Source organism: Mirounga angustirostris, unplaced genomic scaffold (assembly GCF_029215605.1).
Source record: "Mirounga angustirostris isolate CCGP_5_RB_7025 unplaced genomic scaffold, mMirAng1.0.hap1 SCAF_3, whole genome shotgun sequence".
NCBI classification, from domain to species: Eukaryota; Metazoa; Chordata; class Mammalia; order Carnivora; family Phocidae; genus Mirounga; species Mirounga angustirostris.
This window is the reverse complement of record NW_026991711.1, coordinates 32,439,619-32,456,208: the sequence shown is the minus strand read 5'-3', so window position 1 is coordinate 32,456,208 and position 16,590 is coordinate 32,439,619.

Sequence of the window (16,590 nt, the reverse complement as noted above, 5' to 3'; positions counted from 1 at the left end):
TTGTTCTTTGTTTTCACTCAATGTCATTCTGGTTATCTATCCCTGTATTATGCATCACTCCAAACCTGGTGTAAAACAACCATCATTTATAGTTGATGGACACAAATGGACGTCTCACGGTGTCTCTGGAATCAGGAATTCAAGAAATGCATGGTTGGGAGGTTCTGGTTCCATGTGTTCAGAACCATGTGTCTTCTAGAGCTGGGGTCATCTCTGAGATATGGCCACTCATATTTCTAGTGCCTGAGCTGGTTACCCAAGAGCTGCTGGGGACTGAAGCAAGTGGAGCTTCTCCGGCCTTCTCTCTCCATCTCTTTCTATGGGGTCTGGTGGGTTTAGGATTGTCAGACCCCATACAAAGCAGCTCAATGTTCCAAGGGCAGGCAGAAACTATGCTTTTTATGACCTGCCCTCAGAAGTCACATAGCATCTGTCCTGTATGAGTTGAAGGAGTCACAAAGACCTACCCAAATTCAAAGGGGAAGGAACACAGACTCTACCTGTTGATGTGGGAGGTTGTGGAGAAGGGAATGATATATTTCTGGAAGAACATTTGAAACTGGAAATATATTGTGGCCATTTTTTTGAAAAATACCATCTGCCACAATTATTTTGCAGAGACTTAGCCATAACATTGCATGTTGCTGTAGTTATTTATTTGCAGTGCTGTCTGAAAATGCTTGAGTTTATTAATCCATTCTTCTGTTCATGGACATTTGGGTTCTTTTTTATTTTTAAATATTTTATTTATTTATTTGACAGGGAGAGAGAGGATGAGAGACAGAGCATAAGCACGGGGAACGGCAGGCAGAGGGAGAGGGAGAAGCAGGCTCCCCACTGAGCAGAGAGCCTGACCTAGGGCTCGATCCCAGGACCCTGGGATCATGACCTGAGCAGAAGGCAGACGCTTAACCCACTGAGGCACTCGGGTGCCCCCATTTGGATTCTTTTTTAGTTTTTTGCTGTTGTGAACATCTTTGCTATAGGTATTCTTGCATAAGTCTCATGATACATGTGTGCATGTCTCTTGGGAATATACCTAGGAGTGGTTTGTTGTTTCACAGCATACCCAGATATTCCACTGTGCAGTATAATAGCAAATACTCTTCCACAGGAGTTGAATCTATTTAGAATCACCCACCAGAAATACATTAGTTCCAGTTACTTCGCATCCTCTCTACTCTATACCTCCCCCTTTGCAAATGATGTATCATAAGAAGGTATGCTAAGAGAGTAGATCTTAAAAGTTCTCATCATAAGAAAAAAATTGTAACTATGTGCGGTAATGGACTTATTGTGGTGATCATTTTGTAATATATGCACATACTGAATCATTATATTGTACACCTGAAACTAATATAATGTTGTAGGTCATTTATATCTCAATAAAAAAAGGAAATGTTCTACATAAAATAACAAAACAAACAAAAACAGCTTCCAATGATTCATCACATTTCAGAGGTCATCAATTACAAAAGACTTGCCTAACAAAACTTTGTTGGTACAATCTAACACTGGTGATTATGTACTACATTTTAAATGACTTCTTATTGATCAAAACAAAACAAAAAAAGAATGTATTGCCTATTTTATCGAGTGTGAATTTTTGTTTGTGTTTCTCACTGCTATATTCCCAGTGCCTAGAAAAGTGTGCCTGGAAAAAGTATTTGTTGAATAAATGAATGAATGAAGTGTTGTACTCTAACAAATAATTAAACTTGGCTTATTTGGAGATTTGTTTGGAAGTTTGAGGTTCACCCACTCTTTTAAAATTAAAGGCATTTTATTTCAAAAGAAATACTCATGGGGCGCCTGGGTGGCTCAGTGGGTTAAGCGTCTGCGTTTGGCTCAGGTCATGATCCCAGGGTCCTGGGATCCAGCACAGCATCTACTCCCTGCTCATCTGGTAGCCTGCTTCTCCCTCTCCCTCTGCCCCTCCCCTGTTCTTGTGCTCTCAATCTCTCTCTCTTAAATAAATAAAATCTTTTTTTTTTTAAAGAAATACTCATAATACAAAAACAAAAAAAAGCTTGGAAGGAAATTTTTTAATAGTATTTTGCTTTTCAAGTCTCTTGTCTCCTAAAAACCTCAGTAATTTAGAATCCAAAGACAAAAATGTGACTGCTGATTCCCCCGTGTTTTTCTCACTATTTTCTCCTATGTTTCCTCTTTCCTGAGGCGATATGCCTTAGCTTTCCCCACTAGTTTTAGTAGAAGGGTTCCAGCATAAAAAGGAGCTACAGGAGAGAAAGATACATTGAATAATATTTCAAAACATTTTGTCACTACTATGTTATATTATCCTGAAGCAACACTTGTGGTAAGTAAGGAATAATTATATAGGTAGAGAACATGAGGCTCAGCAGTGTTAAATGACTTGCCTAGGGTCACATAGCTAGTGAGAGTCAGGGTTTGAAAATACTTCTGATTTTAAAGCCCATACATTTTTCCTTTTCCTGTTCTCAAAATAAAAATAGCTGATGAAGATTTTCCCCCAATCCTAAAAAAACGATTTATTTTATACTAGAAAATTCAAAAAATAAGGCAAAATAGAAATGAAAAATTTGAAATCACCTTGAAATTCCACTTGGGAAATTTGACAGGGAGTGTTCAATATTTTGGTTAGCCACTTTGTCTGTGTGTATATATATATACTGGTATCTACTTACCATAAATGGGATCATACAGGTTGCTTTTTGACTTTCTTTTTGCATTGCAACAATGAATCACAGGGGACTTTATCAATGCATAAATGTATGCACTTTTAATGACTGCATAGTGTCATTATGTATCTTTGATATTTATGATATGTTTGTTTATATTGATATGTATGTTTAATATTTTATGATATGTATGTCATGATATGTATGTTTAATATTTTATCAATCACTTGATATTTGGTTTATTCATCACATTTTGAAAATGTATAAAATCCGGTAACAAATACTCTTGTACATGAATCTTTGTTTTTTCCCAATTACCTCTTTGTGACAAATTTCTCAAGTGGAACTGGCAGAGCTCATATGGTCGAACACCGGATTACCTTCTCCTTCGGCCAAGGGAACCATAACAGGGCTGAAGGCATCTGTAAAATGAAATTATTCTAACGATCATGAGTGGCTCTACACAGTGGACACGGATCCTAGTACAGGGCAAAAGAAAGGGAGCCCAAAGTGGTAACTGGAGCTAGTCAACTTGTGGCCATATTTTGCCTGATCCCTTAGGGTTCCTGTGGATCCATTACAGAATCCCACACTGCACCACAGACCTGTTATTCATCCTCGTCCCGCTCTTAAAATACGGGACAGAGAACGTCAACATGCTGGGACAGGCCAACTGTTTGGATCAGAGAAAACTGTTAAGCACAGGAGTTAGGTGGTATGGGATTTTTGTTTTCTTGGGTCTTGGTAATTGTGGCCAGGGAAGACGCTGAACGAGTCTGTGGACATTCTGCTGTGTCAGACGGCACTCATCAGGCGGACTCAGAGTCAACTCTTCCTGCAGTAGTTGCAGCCCCTTTGGTTTCTTGTGCCTCCCCTCTTCAGTCTTATGTTCATTACTGTGTTTTGCTTCTGCTTCTGCTGCACTTTGTTGGTTTGTTCTTACTCAGTTTTAAAATGTTAGGACATTTAAAACCGTGTTTCTCTTTAAAGTCTCCTTCATAATGACATGGGTAGGAACAAGTGGAGCAGAGATCGCGCATGTCCGGGCATGACTGAGAGATGAGGGAGCCAAGGAGGTATGTTCAGGACCTCGGGGGAGGGCCCCGTGGGTGGTCCGGGGAGGTCCGTGTGAGGGCAGCGACCTGTAAAGGCTGCGGGGGCTTGAGTATGAGTGAAGACACACGTGTGGCTGCAGGATGTTTGGCTGGATTCCTTCCCAGCTCCCCGGTGGGCGATTTGCAGACGGGGTTAGGATGCTGAACTGGGAGCTGCTCTGAGTTCTTGGAGCAACCTAGCACTAGGATAGGGAAGCCAGAGTGACCCTGGCATTGCAGATGGGCGCCACTCACGTTCCAGCATTAGGTAAGTGGAAGGCCACTGGGCTCTCTAGCCCAGATTCTTGCTTTCCTGTAAGAATCTGCTCTTCCTGAGCTTCTGAACTTGGACTACAAAGCAGCAGGCAGGCTTCTTGAGAAAAAAAGAGTTGAAAACAGGTGAGCCCCAGACAGAAATAAATCTTGGGGCAACCATGAAAGGGAGACATGTAGAGAAGGAGTTGGCTGTAAAGAGAGATTATTAGATTATTAGAATAAATAGAAGGTTATGTGTAGATATAGAGTGTTCAGTATGAAGTATATGGAAAATGAGGGAAAAGCTTGAAATTATCAATTACAGTAAATTCTTCGTGGTCAGGGACTTTGCCTGACATCTGCGCAGTTTGCAATGAATGTTCACTAAAGGAATAAATAGAAAACTATTAACGAAAAACCAAATTTGTGAAAAAGTTGTTCACCAATCTAGATTTTATTTATTTATTTATTTATTTATTTATTTATTTATTTATTTATTTATTTGAGAGAGAGAGAGAGAGTGCACATGAGTGGAGGGAGGGGCAGAGGGAGAGGAAGAGAGAGAATCTTTTTTTTTTTTTTTAAGATTTTATTTATTTGACAGAGAGAGATAACGAGAGAGGGAACACAAGCAGGGGGACTGGGAGAGGGAGAAGCAGGCTTCCCGCAGAGCAGGGAGCCCGATGCAGGGCTCAATCTCAGGACTCTGGGATCATGACCTGAGCCGAAGGCAGATGCTTAACGACTGAGCCACCCAGGCACACCAGAAGAGAGAGAATCTTAAACAGCCTCCACACTCACCACAGAGTTTGACATGGGGCTCCATCTCATGACCTCATGATGCTGAGATCAGGACCTGAGCTGAAATGGAGAGTCAGACGCTTCACCAACTGAGCCACCTTAGGCACCCCACTGATCTAGATTTTAATTCATTAAGTTTTTATTAAATTTTTAGAGTTAAAAGAGCTATTTGAGATAATTCATTGGTTCAACAAGCATGAGTACTTACTGTGTGCTAGTCAAAGGGATTGAAAAATAAGCTATCCCAGTTATCTATGCCTAAGTATGAGGAAACAGGCTTGAATTTCCTTCACCTCAAGTACCTTGAGGCAGAGCTGAGACCAGAACCCAGATATCCTGAATCTTAGTCCTTTGTGTGTCCAGCGTGGCCATGTTCCTTCTACGGGTCAAACTGGCAACCACATGGTGTCCATATGTGTTCTTGAGACCTGAAACCTTATGTGGTAAATACACAGGACTGCAGATTCCAAGAAGGTGCTTACCGTTCAGTCTGACTGAAATAAATGACACAAATGACTGTAGCCTTTTGAAAAGGGTATTTTTTCCCCCAAAATGTAACATCACACCAAGATGGGTTATAAGAGTGTGTTATGGGTAAGATAACAATACCTTCCTAATTTCTTATCATGGAATCCCAAATCTTAAAAGTATACTGAAAATCAAAAAGGGATTTGATTTTGCAAATCAAAATGCCAAAAATTCTGATGCTAAGTGCCTTTTGAGTCACAGAAACTTTACTTATTTACTTTAGTTTAAAAATTTTTTAAGCTTTTTTTCTTTTTATTTATCTCTACACCCAATGTGGGGCTTGAACTCACAACCCCAAGATCAAGAGTGGCATACTCTTCCGACTGAGCCAGCCAGGTGGCCCCTTGAGTCACAGAAACTTGTGTACAATAATAAAGAACATTGAAAATTGAGAGCTGGACAATGCACATATTCCATTATTTCTTTAGTCCAGTCTGGAGCAACTGAGAAATCTGAGAGGCATATGTAACCCCAAGGTAGAGAAGTTGCTGTATGCCTGAAGGTCATTCAATGTCTTTATTCAGTAATCACCAGATAACCTCTCATTTTGACTTTATTTCTCAAGACAACATTTCTATTGAGAAGGTACTATTCCAACTAGTCAAAGTGAGTACAACAGTCTACCTGGCAGTTACATTTTTCAAGTAAATTAATATATTGGCATTCTGACTTCTCAATGCTTTGCTATTTGGTTGATACGAATTAGCTCCGCAGAGAGAACTGGAAATCCAACTTAAAAATGTAAGGAATATAATGTCTTCTTTTGTGTAGGACTATGGCATGATGATATGCGTTCCCACACTCTTTGTATGTGTAATATGCTTCTTCTGTATCCTGAAGGGAACGTTCTGGACCCATGGAGACCTCATCAATACACTAACATCTAATGGAACTCAGTCTAAAATAACCAGCTAGTAGGTCTCTCATACCCATCTTTTTTTAAATATTCATAATTATTTTATTAATCAAGAGAGTATATAGTAATGTAATTAAATACAAACATATTCTAAAATAAGGATAAATACCTGCCAGTACCATTAATTCTCCTACTCACTTGAGGTTTCATTTTCAAAGCCAGTTGTATTAGCTTTCTTACCTCATACCCATTTTATTTACGCCTCCTTGTAACTAGATGCTCCCTAAATATAAACAAGTGGGATACACTCTTGTATATTCTTGGTTTGGGAAAGAAAGGAACTAAGAAACTTATCTATAGTGAAGTTTCTGTTTTTATGGAAGGACTCAGCCTAACCTGTGTACATATTTAGGCATTTCCAGAGGACAGAAAGCATAGAACAAATAAAATGTCTTTGTAAGTGCCAAATCAGCCTAAGGAAAATAAAAAGTGATGAGGGGACACTTAAGGTTTTGGCTCCTTCCCTGCAGCCCCACCTTCACAAATAAGGATATGGGTTCACTCCTGAGAAGTGCATGTACTGGAAAGGGAAGGAACTTACAGAGGTTGGGGGAGGTAAAGGGTGGGGACACACTGGAGATGGAGAGTGGGGTGGAGTAATTCTGAGTAATTGACTCAAGAGAACTTTTTACCCCGAATGCTTGAATTTGAGTCTGAGGTAGGTCTGCCCTCATTGACTTAAAGTGCAAGCACACAGCTCACTGTTTTGTAGATATCTAGAAAGTTCTGATAGGCACGAGGAGGAAGGAATAGCTCCTTCTTGCCCGCTTCATCAAGGCGTTCACTAGAGCAGAGCAGAGGAACAGCCATTATGGAACCAGGGGGCCAATTATAATCATAACTAAGAGGCCATCCTGTTCATGGGGGAAATGTCTATAGGATGAAACGTGGGTGTCAGTTTGAAACCTTCTAGAGTGTTTTGGATGCATCCTGCTGGGGCACCATTAAATTGGACTAGTAGGACTTGGGAAAGGGGGTTGAATTAGAGTTTTTGCAAATTTGTTCATCTGTGATGAGCCATATTTTAAAAATTGTTGCTGTGGCCTGTAGTGTGTTGCATAGCATCCCCCCAATTCACATATGCCTGGAACCTCAGAAAGTGATCCTACTTGGAAATAGTGCCTTTGCAGATGTAACTAGTTAAGATTCTAAAATGAACATCCCAGGTTTAGGGTGGGCCCTAATTCCAATGACTGGTGTCTTCATAAGAGAAAGGAGAGGTAGACACAGGGGACGAAGGCCATGTGAAGATGAAGGAGATTAGAGTGATGCAGCTACAAACCAAGGAACGCCAAAGGTTGCCAGAAGCCACCAGAAGCTGGAAGAGAGGCATGGAATGGATTCTCTCTCAGAGACTCCAAAACAGCTCAATTTCAGACTGCTGGCCTCCAGATTGTGAGAGAATAAATTTCTATTGTTCTAAGCCACCACATTTGTAGCAGTTTGTTATAGCATCCCTAGGGAACTAGCACATTACCCATATTCCTCAATTTTAGATCCAGCCAACGGTGGCCCACGGAAATATGGGTTGTATGTTTATTTATTTAGCTATTGAATAGAGATTAATTTTCATTCCTCCCCACCTCTTTCCTCCTCACTCCGAACTATTCCACACACATAAGCAAACCACACACCAGAAAGTACTCACAGATGAAGACTTAAGGGTCAGGAGCAGTCATAAGAAATATTCAAAATAGTTCCTTTCGGGGCTCCTGGGTGGCTCAGTCGTTAAGCGTCTGCCTTTGGCTCAGGTCATGATCCCAGGGTCCTGGGATCAAGCCCCGCATCGGGCTCCCTGCTCAGTGGGAAGCCTGCTTCTCCCTCTCCCACTCCCCCTGCTTGTGTTCCCTCTCTCACTGTCTCTCTGTCTGTCAAATAAATAAGTAAAATCTTCAAAAAAATTGTAAAAGAAGAAAAACAAAAAACAAAAACAAAATAGTTCCTTTCATTCCCTGATTAATCTAGAGATGGACTATTTCATGTACATCTTAAACCAATATGTTTTTATTTCTATCATTTTAGCAAGTTCTTTTATAAGAAAATATTTTGACTATTAGGTAGAGTTCATTGTAAGAAAGTATACAAATTTCATGGTGGGGTGAATCCTGGGCAGGTGGCAGCGGCAGACATTACTTCCATTTCCAAAAGAGAGGCTTCTACTGCAGAATCGCAAACCAACAAAACCTGTAAACTCAACCAAGTTAGGAACATTGGACTTCCCTTGGAAAGGATGTAAGTTACCTGCTTAGGTCAGCTGTTTCTCCCCCCGCCAAAACAATATTCTGCTTCTCCCTGTGGCATGTCCCATGTCCTCCCCCTCGTCAAACACAGTGGATGAATGACACTACAAAGAACCCTCTTCTTTGACAACACAGGTTAATCAACACTGAAGAGACCTTGACCAACATCTCTTTTATCTTTCCCCTTTCACTCAGGTTCTTTCAGATGTGGTTCTTAAATTAAGTCAGATGCTTAATTTGGGGGTTCCCAATGCTTTCGTCCAGCAGTCAATCCCAACAACTTGGAGGCTTGTCCATTTTGCTCTGTGTGTGTGTGTGTGTAATAATACAGCTCTGAAGTTGTAGAATATAATACTGTTTATTTGTGCCTCTCTTTTATTTCTCTCCTGCCTTACTCTCTTACCTCTTGGGACTCTGCTTGCTTATTTTCACTCTACTCCTCAGCATTTGCAAAGTCTGTATTTCCTACCTCTGGCAAAGATCTGTGGGTCAGCAGTGACATCGGCTAGAGGTCCTTAAGACTATCGCTGCTACACTAAAGTTGGAAAAAGCCAGGATATGCTGAATAAAATAATTACAAAGTTAGGGTGTGTATTTTTTAAAAGCATGTGTAAGAGGAAGGATTAGAAAGGAAAACAGACTGTATTAAAAAAAAAAACAGGCAAAAAATAATAAAAAGAACAGGGATGTCTGGGTGGCTCAGTTGGTTAAGTGTCTGCCTTCGGCTCAGGTCATGATCCCAGGGTCCTGGGACTGAGTCCTGCATCGGGCTCCTTGCTCAGTGGGGAGCCTGCTTCTCCCTCTGCCTGCCGCTCTCCCTGCTTGTGCACTCTTTCTCTCTGACAAATAAATAAAATAAAATCTTAAATAATAATAATAATAAAAAGAACCAAAGTAAGTGAGTTGCTAGAGTCTTATGAGTTTATGTTCAGATGAGAAAGTGGGTGAATGGCTCGGTGACTTGAAGCTAGGAGTTGCTGGAAGAATGGAGATACAAGTAAATGGAAGTAGGTGAAATAAGGATGGGGAGTCAGAAGACAAGGGAAGGGAAAGTTTGGGTGATCAGAATAGAGGAAATAAACAAAATAGTGAGACAATAAATAAAAATGAAAAAAGAAGAAATACCGGTATGATGCATAAGAAAAAGAATAAGAGATGAGGGAAGAATTAAAGATAACAAAGAGGTGCATTTCAGGAAAGGCCACATCTGGCCATTGCTTTCTAGTGAACAGATTTCAGTAATATGACAGTGTTTCTATGTCTCCCTTTGGAAGTCAGCATTTCAGAATTTCAGAAACACTTTGGTTTGAAAGAAGGATTATATTCTAGTCCTGCTTATTATTGTCTAGTTAAATGATCACCGACAGGTCACTTAACTCCTCCACTTTGTTCCCAGGGTAAAAATAAAAGTATATTGCTTTTTGGCTCTCTAAGAAGACATGACTTTATGTATTCTTACAAAATGACTAATTAGGAGTCAATATGGGAATATTATTTTTAAATATCTATATTTACTCAGATACTTAGGTTTTTACTTCAATTTACTCATATTTTAATTTTCTTGTATATCCTTTTTTTAATATTCCCAGTAGAAGGTGATAACACATGAAAATAGGTAGAACTACGTGTTATTTTTAAGCTATCTGGATCTATGGCAACAAGCGAATGTGCTATATTATTTTTTTAAATGTTAATTTGAGGGGTGCCTGGATGGCACAGTGAGTTAAACATCGTACTTCTCAGGGTCGTGAGATTGAGCCCCACGTTGGGCTCTGCACTCAACGGGGAGTCTGTTTGAGATTCTCTTTCTCCCTCTCCCTCTGTCCCCGTACCTGCACTCTCTCTATACATAAAACAAATAAATAAATCTTTAAAAAAATAAAACAAAATGTTAGTTTGAGATGGTTCATTTCAATAGTCTCTTTAACTAGTGAACAAATGTGTTCTTTTAAGGCCTAAAAGACACAGTGGGGGTTATAAGTTGATGGCCCAGTCTAGATGCAATTGAGAGACTAACTTTTGGGTTCAAGTAACAGAAAATCCAGCTAAATAGTGGCTTGCACATGTAACATATCTGGTAGTTGGCAGTTGCTGAGATGGCCTAAAACTATAAAATGGGATCATCCTGGAGCCTGACTCTTTCCATCTTTCAGCTTTGCCATCCTTCTGTACTTGTTGCATCATGGTTGCAAGATAGCTGCCACATCTCCAGGTATTATGTCTTTTCATCAGGATGATAAGCAGGAGAGGAAAAGCTCCTGTTTGCTCCTTTTGAGGTTAAAAGAGAAATGCCAGGTTCCCTTGATGTGTCATTGACCAGAACTAGGTCATATCCCACTTCTGGACCTAACCATTAATGGGAGAAAATGAAATTATTATAAATGACCTAGACCAATCATGACTCATTCCCTGGGGCTAAATCAGGATCCTACATTGCCTGAAATCAGATCTCTGCCCATTGCAAAATTATGTTTCTCTTAACAGGGAGGAAAAGATAATGACCTTCGGGTGGGCAACTAACAGGAAGACTTGTGATAGCTAAGAGACCTTTATGGGCAAAATCTAGAGAAGGTGTTTAATTGGTGGTTTTTAGTTCAGGAGGTATCAATTGGATAGGATATTGAACTAATATATAAACATTTTCTTTTTAAAAACTAAAAGACACTTTTTTTTTTAACACATATAATGTATTATTTGTTTCAGGGGTACAGGTCTGTGATTCATCAGTCTTACACAATTCACAGCACTCACCATAGCACATACCCTCCCCCATGTCCATCATCCAGCCCCCCATCCCTCCCACCCCCCACCACTCCAGCAACCCTCAGTTTGTTTCCTGAGATTAAGAGTCTCTTATGGTTTGTCTCCCTCTCTGGTTTCATCTTGTTTCATTTATCCCTCCCTTCCCCTATGAGCCTCTGTCTTGTTTCTCAAATTCCTCATATCAGTGAGATCATATGATACTTGTCTAAAAGATACTTTAAAAGATAACAAATTCAGTGCTTCATCTGAGAGTGATTGGGAGAATGAAAGCCCCCCAGTAAAGTCATGAGTTAATTACATGACTGTAATTAACAAGTAATTGCTAGCAAAAGCTACTGAAAGCTGGATTGATCACTCCTACTTAAGTAGTTCACTCCTGTTAGAAAACCAATAAAAAGCCCTCTTTATAGGGGTGCCTTGGTGACTCAGCCGATTAAGAGTCTGACTCTCCATTTTGGCTCAGGTCATGATGTCAGGGTCGTGGGATGGAGCCCTGCATAGGGCTCTGTGCTCAGTGGGGAGTCTGTTTGAGATTCTCTTTCTCCCTCTCCCTCTGCCCCTCTCCATTGCGTGTGCATGTGCGCGCACTCTCTCCAAAATAAATAAATCTTAAAAAAAAAAAAAAAAGTCCTGGGGCACCTGGGTGTCTCAGTCGGTTAAACGTCTGACTCTTGATTTTGGCTCAGGTCATGATCTCAGGGTCCTGGGATCAAGCCCCACGTCAGGCTCCACGCTCAGTGTAGAGTCTGCTTGTCCCTCTCAGTTCCCCTGCTTGCTCTCTCTGTCTCTCTCTCTTAAGTAAATAAAATAATAAATAAATAAATAAATAAATAAATAAAATCTTTTCAAAAAGTCCTCCTTATGTCACAGTTCATGTATTGTCCCCTCTACATTTCTTTTCATGATTTATTTTATCTTTATCCTATTTCTGCACTGATTTCCCCCTACTTCTCTTTGTCTACTCATTACCTTCAGTTTTGTTTCATTTTTCCAACTCAGAGTCACCATCTACTTTGTTCTAATGTTAAATTCACAGCACTGCACATTTGACACTTAACAGCAGTTCACTGGTATTCTTCCATACCTTCTTTAACCTCTTCCAGATCTATGCTCAAATAGCTGGCTCTTCTCCAATGAAGCAGGGTTATCTCACTGATTTACATCACCCAGGCTTCCCTGCTCAGCTCACACTGTGATTCTATCCATTCTTTCTCTTCATAGATATTTGTGGCTGACATGGTGCTTTTGTAATTATGCAGAAGCAAGAGTAGGCAAACAAGACCATATTTTTTTTCTTGCACCAAACTAGAACAATGTATTGATCCTTCTCTCTGCTCACCTTGAGCCTTTCCAGTCTCATAAATTCCAGTCTCTTCTTCCGCATGCATACACTCCAATCCTGGACCTTATTTATTCTTTTCTCTTTAATCTTCACCTCTTCATCTGGCCAGCTAGCTACTGCATAGAGGTGCTCAAGCAAAGAATGCATTAGAGCATGGCTGAATTGGCTCCCCTGCCCACAGCATTTCCTGTGTGGAGAGGCTAGCCTTGGAACATCTGGTACAACTCCCAACTTTGCTTATGGAAGCCAGAAGGGGGAGGACAGAAGGCTAGGGGTTTGGTATTGGGCATTTTGGAACCAGGATAGGGTCAAGTGGAAATAGCTCCTTTTCCCAGAGGCTGTTTCTAACCGGAGTTAGGGAAATAAACAAAAGAAACTGGAACCTCACAGATTCTAAAGTAGACGGTTATTTCTTTATCTACTCTCCCGCTTCTCCACATCAGCAAAAGCAGATTGGTAGCATTCAATGTGAAATAAAAAGTGAGCAAAAATCTGCGAGTCTGAGGTATATAAAATACCAGCCAGGTCAATTTGGTAATGAACATGAATTTCTCATTTCTCTAAAAGGAACTAGTATTAACGGAGTAGCTAACATATGCCAGGTACTGTGATTTTATACTTAATCTCATGTTTAATTTAATCCTCCATTGAATTTAATCCTCCAGTGCACTCCATTGTTCCTGACATCTACATAATAAAATCATAACAGATCTTGCCTTTATTATCATCAAAACAGTGATATCTCATTAAAAGGGAGCAAACACAGGGTATTTGTTAATTTACTTTATCTATTTACATAGTTTATAACAGTATTCATTAAAGAATGCAAGATGCAAAGGCTGCATTTAATGAATCATCTATGAAGTTTTCATGAGCAAGTTTTTAAAAATATGACATTAAAGGGAAAGAATGCTTCGGCAGACTGGAAACCTGTTAGAATCCAAAGATCTCCAAAGTTGGTTAGAATGGTCCTATCAAAAATAAAATGCACATTTCATTTCATATACAAATAGGCGACTTTATCGTTGGAGGAACTGGCCTGACGCCGATGAGTCTGAGGCGTATTTGCCCGACAACACAGCAAGGCTTTGGAAGGGTGGCTGTTACAATTCTCTGCATCCCTTGCCATCTCTGCTGTAAGCCGCATCTGTGAGACACCGAATGCCCCTGTGGGTGACACACTCTACTCACAGGTGGTCCGATACGACAGCTTTAGCAAGAGGATGGCAATTGTAGGCGCTCCGTCGCCTACTCCTGTCATCTGAGCCCTGGCTGGACGCTGGCTCTGGGTCTGTATCTGGGGCGCGCTTGGCTCCCGGAGTTGACTTGCGTACATCTAGCCATGACTCTGAGTTTTAGTTCCTGCCCTGTCCTCGTGCCAACCCGATACGACAACTTGTGAAATAGTGCCACTGGTGATATTTGACACAGAGACCATGTGCCTCCCCATGAAAAGATCAAAGCGCTCCCCAGGTCTGACCTAGAGCTGGCTGCGAGGGCTGGGCCAGCTCAGCAAACACACGCCCCGCCGCGGAGCGCCTTCCCGAGGCTGTGCCTGGCCATTTAAAAGGAGACGTGCTATTAGAAAAGGAAATAACCAGTGACAAAGACTCAGCACGTTAGGAGGCTGCTGAAGACTGTTGGTGACTTGTTTTCAGATAAATCACCTTTAAGCAATTTACCAAGCTGAAGAAGCTGAGCTGTTTTGGTGAACCTAACCCAGAAGATACCTAGAAGACAGGCTGGAGCCGCTGCGGTTAATCAAATAAGAAAAGGTTTTGGGCACTAAGGGCCGAGGTTCTTAAAATATGAAAATATTAGGAATTAAAATTCCTAATTCTGCAGTATTGTAACTTCCTGGCCTCTACTTACCAAGTACAGAGCACAAACCAGCCACAGCAGGGGAGAAAAATGCTTCTCACTGAGTTAATCACATTTTGGTAACTTCATAGAAAGAGTCCTAGAAGATTTTATGCTCGTTCTGGAGAAATAAGTTTGTGTTTAGGGATTCTTTCTTTTTTTGTAAACCAATCTTATCCATGAATTCAAATTATGGACCAAAGTATCATTAGGAAAATAATGTTACCTGTGAAAAGATTGTAATAGAACATGGCTGTGACTTTTTTATGTGTCTGTAAGAGTTCTGTTTAGGTAACATAATCATAATCATAATCATAATAATTGCCATTATCATGTACCTACTCTTCTGAAGGTGCTTCACAGATACTACCTCATTCACTGTTTACCTAATACTGTAGGTATTTTATTCCTGTTTTGTAGGTGAGGACGTTGACTCATAAAAATATCCACTAGTTTGCCTGAGCACCCATAGCTAATCAGAAGCAGAGGCAGGATTCAAATGGAGAACACAATAATGAAGACACAGAGTAATCATGAGGATTAAATGGAACTATGTATAAGGCAGTATTCCCAGAGCTTTTAAACTGACATGCAACTGTGAGGTGCTGCTAAATACCGTGGGCAGGCTCTGGAATACACTGTGCCGTTTGCCCTTGGACAGCTTCTTAAAGTATTGAGGTGTGCGCCCCCACACAGGGCCGCCACAAACTGGGTAAGTGAGGTAAAAGGAACTACAACTTGACAAGAAGACATTCCTAGGCCATTGAGACGCGGAAACAAAGGATACTGCTTTGCATGGCGTTGACAGGGAAGAGACACGGTGACCATGAAGATTGTCTGGGGGGTGAGAAAGTCACTTGGGAGAAGGCTGCTTGCTTCAACTTTAGGTTCCCTAATTAGTTTTGCAGAGAAACAGCTGTGTTACACTGCCCAAGGGGTCAGCAGCTGTACGGCTCTCACTCCACCTTTATGAGAGTCAAATTGTTTAAAAGCAAACAAATAGTGGTGATTTCGTTTTTCCTAGAAAGCGAGCGTCAGACCCATTGGTGGGGTCCTTTCTATTCATCCTCATACGCTGCGTTTTTTGTTTTTTTTTTTTCGTATGTACACTTACGGCCACAGATACTGCAAACCACAATCATTAATATTTATAATGATGAACTCTCAGATCCCTCCTACAAGTGATATTATGCCCTGTGTGATCTGCTCAAGAAGACAGGAAAGCATGGAGTATAAAGAAATCTTTCCACTGAAAAGAATTAGGACGTTAAAACTCTGCTCTCTGCTTTCAACTTCAGTCTCTGGAAATATGTTTAATTAATATTTATATATTAATTAGTGTTAAATAATAGTTTTCAATTTCTAAAGGCTTTTATATATACTTAATGCACTTAACAACCCTGGGAGTTGGGCATTGTTATCCTTATAAGGTTTCAATTTCTTTGAGAATCAGTGCCAGGAAAACACAATATGTCCTCGGGAGGAACTGATATTCGCTCTCCCTAATAAAAACCAAATACATGTAATCTCATTTTTCCCTTCATGCCCTGGCTTCTAGGAACCTCAGAGTTGAATGTGATGAATGTTTATGGCTATTGTGTCAGTCTTTATAATTGGCAAGCTTTCTCTCTTTCCTTTGTTCTGCTTTCCTATTTCTTTTTCATCAGCTCGGGTGATTATTGCTGATATTCTTTTCATAAGCTACTTCAAATGTTTTAAGAAGGTATAAATGAGAAAAGAAAGAAGTGAATGAATGAATAATTTGGCTATTATTGTCTTAATTTTAGAGATAGGTGAAGCTACCTGAGCAAAGTTATAAAGCTCATTAGTGGCAGAGTTGGGGCTTCAACCCAGGTCTCCTGATTCCAAATCCTATGCTGTTTCCAGAATAATCCATCCCTGTAGAATAAGGTGAACTAAGATTTTACTCAGTTAAAGCCTTCCCTCAAGGAGTGAAATGATTTACATTTTCGAAGATTGTGCAAATTCATACAGTTGTCTCCACTGTCTTCCTGAGAATCCTTAAACTCTTGAGAGAGAAGGAAAAAGAAAGGAGGACTGCTCTTGACATTCCCAGATGTTCGGCACGTTCAGTTTGGAGATTGCTCTTATTAAAAAGTGAGGGTGA